A 4,930-nucleotide genomic window follows, 5' to 3' on the forward strand; every position below is an offset into this window, starting at 1 on the left:
AACCGGACTAAACCAGGACTAAACCGGGACTAAACCAGGACTCCAACAGGGCTGAACCAGGACTAAACTAGGACTAAACAACAGGACTAAACCAGGGCTGATCCAGAGCTAAACCAGGCTTAAACCAGAACTCAACCAGGACTCAACTAGGACTAAAAACGAATCCTCCTTACCCAATCACAATCATCAAGTAATGGTGTTATGGGAGGAGGAGTTGGGACTAAACCAGGACTGAACTTGGACAGAACTAGCACTGACTAAACCAGGACTAAACCAGGACTAACCCAGGTCTAACCCTCCTCTTTGAGCCAACTTTATTCATTCATGTTCATTCCTCTTTCCTTCATTAAACAGTAGTCCTTCTGTGTCCATCGGTGAGCTCCAGCTGTGTTCTCTAAACTGGGTATTTCTGTCTCAAACATGGACTCGTCAGCTCTCTTCTGTAATTATAAACGCCCTCTCTCTCATTTTAACTTTAGCATGACTCTAATCTCTTCCAACTATTTTAAACCCTGTAAGGAGGGAGTTATGGGACGCTTCTAATGTTATAAACTCCTCAAAACTCCTGAATTCAAGTCATTTTAAGTCATGTTTTTACAGCGTGATTAAACATTCAAGGTCCTATATTACGCAAAATTGGCTTGTTATAATGCTGTTATCTCCTCAAAAACAAATCTGCAGGGTTTGTGCGTTAAATGTGTGAAAGAAACAAAACCCAACTCCAGTTCTGTTTGGTTTGTGATGAGGAAACAACAGTATAACATAGATCAGAAAATAGCGTAGTATGGGCCCTTTAAAACGCTGAAACGGTTCTGCTTTATTTTCAGAAACGGAAATATCGTTCTATAAATAGTTTAAAACATCACATCTTTTTTTAAATGTATAAAAATATTGTGGATATTGTATATTTTTTGCAAAAAACGAAAACTTTTGTAAACCGTTAATTTGAAAATGTGTCTGCATTTATTGTTCTTGAATTGACTTTAACTGTTTTCATGTAAATACGATGAAATAATTAAAATATTATACACACATTTTTGCTTTATTGTTTTTTGTTGAAGGTTCAAGATGCTGTATCTTTAGTTTTTTTCCCCCAATTGAGCAATATGTGCGTACTGTCTGTATCTAATTGTCTAAGAATCAGGAAGTGTGTGATTAGCATGGTAGTAGTTGTTAGCCTTACAAATGTTACATGGGGGGGGTAAATTAACAGGCATTCTTCTCATTAGGTATGGTATAATTACAGTGATTCTCAAAGTATGGCTCTGTCACTTCAAGATAATACTCAAGAAGTACAAATTTGTTAAAAGAAAGTTTAAAAAAAGGAGTAAAAGAAAACATAATTGGGGAAACTACTACTCGAGTATCTGCACCATCTGATTTAGAATTTGAAGTGAATGTAAGTAGAATGACAAAAATATTGCATTTGGGTCTGTCAAATGCTTTTCTCCATGGAGATGTTATTGCTTTGTCTGGAATCGTCGCATGTTGAGGGACTGTTTTCTCAAAGATCAGTCCGCCGCTGCCAAGCTTTCTATCAGGAAGTACAACACGCTGCTGTTGCTCAGACAGAAATCCTTCAAACGCAAGGTTGGTTTTACTTCTAAAATTATTCTATCGACACAAACATTCACATCGACACTCTGGTGTAATAACAGATTTGCTTTGGGTGTTTTGTCGAGTGGGTAAGACTGTTTTTAGTGGCAGGCTAACTATGGCCATAGACATGCACTAGCCTAGCACCAGTGACCTCTGCAAATACAAGGACTGAATGGAATATTTTAAAAAGTGTCTCCACACGTCTCCAACACTCTGGCTCACTAGGAAATGCCTTCTGCCAGTAAAGTTACAGAGTAGCTTTAAAAATTGACTAAATATTATGGGATTTTCAAGTTTCCCAAAAACATCCATCAAACGCTTTTCTCCATGGAGATGTTATTGCTTTGTCTGGAATGTTTTACAGTATGGCATTAAACCTTTCTATCTTCATGGAGATCAAATCAAGTTACAGGTCAGATCTGTGGAGAGGCGACCCCGCTCACAGCCAGAACGTTGTTTTTTGTAGGTATTTCTGAGCTATAAAACCACCTGTAAGATAGAGCTGTTTAATGTCACACTGTGGACGATTCCGGGCAGAGCAATGACATATCCGGGTTCATGTCTGGGTTAAATCTGTCAGGAGCAGAGGGACCATCTCCTGGTCTTGGTCAGGACTAACTTAGCTGGAGGATTTGACCTATAAATGTGCATGTTTTGGAATGAAGGAGAAAGGCCTGGAAACTGAACCTGGAACCGGGGTGGGCAAACTTTGTGACTCGTGGGCCACAAAGGGTTGTAAAATTTGACGGAAAGGCCGGACCTGGAGCAGATGGGTGGAGTGTTTGATAATCCAGAGAGAAAACATAACATGGGATATGTAGAAAACAGACCCCATGTTATTGAAATATCTCATCATTGAAAATCACCACAAAGCATTACAACAAAATATCTGTCTTTCAAGTCCCACGGTATTTACTATTTACTGAAATTACTTTTAAAACTCTGAAAATTATCGTTATTATCATCATTATTCAAGATCAACAGGTCAAATCAAAAAGATTAAAGAGCTGGCATATGGTCCCCGGGCTGTAGTTTGCCCACCCTTGACCTAGAACCTTCTTGTTGTGAGGCCATAATTTTAGCGTTAGACAAATAATCTGTTTACACGAAAAATGAATTATCTCACCACAAAAATATACACGATTTTCTATGTTCTAATGTTGTTTCCTCATCACAAACAGACCCGGAATTGTGTTTTGTTTCATTCACACATGTTGAACACACAAATCCTGCATATTTAGACTGTGTTCTCCTCTTAAACGCTCTGTTCCACCTTGTGATGTAATGTGGTAATACAAGAAGTGCTCCACTGTGTTTTCAAACTCTATATACGTTCACTAGAATCATGTGGATAATTTAAGCCTCTGGAATTGCCGAACTCTACTGAACTAAAGGTAAAAGGTACAGCTGGTAACTTGAAAACGTCTGCTTCATGACATCACAAGTTGGAACAGAACCTTTTGAGCTTTGGAGATTTAAACAGACTGTGAATGCAATGAAACACTACTCTAGATATGTTTTTGATGAGGTAATAACATTATAACATGACTTAAAGCTCACAAGAGTCATTTTTGTGTAATCTAAAACCACAAAACAAAACCACAAGACTATATCTTGTCTTAAGCTCACAATTTCCATGTACTTCACAGTTTTCCGTCTCTGTGCCAAATCCAAACTCCATGTGCTCCGTGTCTGTGTGTGAATCTGTTTTTTTTCCCTCTGAGTTTGTAGATTTTAAACAGACACAAAGGTTTAAGTGAAAAAACAGAACTCCCAAATCTGCAAGTTACATAACACGCACAGACAGGGGCAGTTTTACATCATCGGAACTATTTAAGAAAACAATTTATCACTTTCTGACAACTTTGTTATTTAGTCTTTTAAAGGGTCTGTTCCATATTTTTCCCCCATGTATTTAAAGGTCCTATATTACAAGAAGCTGACTTTTGAGACCTCTCTGTCAAGTAATAATGTTGATACCTGACCAAAAATATACCATTGTTTCATTCACACAGGTTTGAGTAACTATTAGTCTGTTTATATCTCCAAAGCTCAAAATGTGATGTCATGAAGTAATAGTTTTCAAATTAAAGGGACAGTCTTGAATTTTGAACATAAGACCTAATTTCCTAGTGAGCCAGAGTGTTGGAGACGTGTGGAGACACTTTAAAAAATATTTCATCCAGTCGTTGTATTTGCAGAGGTCGCTGGTGCTAGGCTAGTGCATGTCAATGGCCATAGTTCTCCTGCCACTAAAAACAGTCTTACCCACTCCACAAAACACCCGAAACAAATCTATTATTACACCAGACTGTTGATGTAAATGTCTGTGTTGATAGAATAATGTTTGAAATAAAACGAACCTTGCATCACATGGATCATCGCATGTTGAGGGACTATTTTCTCATATATCAGTCCGCCGCTGCTGAGCTTTCTATCAGGAAATTCAACTCGCTGCTGCTGCTCAGACATAAATTCTTCAAATGCAAGGCTGGTTTTACTTCTAAAATTATTCTATCGACACAAACATTTACATCAACAGTCTGGTGTAATAACAGATTTGCTTTGGGTGTTTTGTGGAGTGGGTAAGACTGTTTTTAGTGACAGGCTATCTATGGCCATTGACATGCACTAGCCTAGCACCAGCGACCTCTGCAAATACAAGGACTGGATGGAATATTTAAAAAAGTTTCTCCACATGTCTCCAACACTCTGGCTCACTAGGAAAGAGGTGTCCATAATTCCCGACTGTCCCTTGTAACATCTCCTTTTACCTTTAGTTCAGTGAGAGATTGGCATTTCCAGGGCAGAAAATGATTCTAGTGAAGGTGTATAGAGTTTAAAAACACAGTGGAGCACTTCCTGTATCACCACATGACATCACAAGGTGGAACAGTGTGTTTTCTGTTTGAGAGAAGAACTCAGCCTAAATATTTATGTGTTAAACATGTGAATAAAACAAAACTCAACTCCAGGTCTGTTTGTGATGAGGAAACAACATTATGACAAATAGTCAGGAAGTGCAATTGCATGCTAGTTGTTGTTACTTTCTCTCATAGCCATTAAAGTCAAGATCCAGTTCACAAGTTTTAAAGATGCATCGTGCAACTTGCTTTGGTATTGCTTTGCCATGAATGTTCCACAATATGGCATTAAACTTGTATATCTGTGTAGAATGTTCCAAAGTTTGTCCGTTACCATGGTTACAAGCACCAGACCCAGATTTTCAAAGTGTTTTAGACCAACAGAAACACCTAAATACAAGAAAGATAAGTTTAATGCTTTACTGTGGAACATAAAATCAAGCAGGTTGTGAGGTCAAGTCACAGCT

This window comes from Boleophthalmus pectinirostris, unplaced genomic scaffold, assembly GCF_026225935.1.
Source record: "Boleophthalmus pectinirostris isolate CB_2022bp ecotype Guang Dong unplaced genomic scaffold, ASM2622593v1 HiC_scaffold_20, whole genome shotgun sequence".
In the NCBI taxonomy this organism is placed as follows: Eukaryota; Metazoa; Chordata; class Actinopteri; order Gobiiformes; family Gobiidae; genus Boleophthalmus; species Boleophthalmus pectinirostris.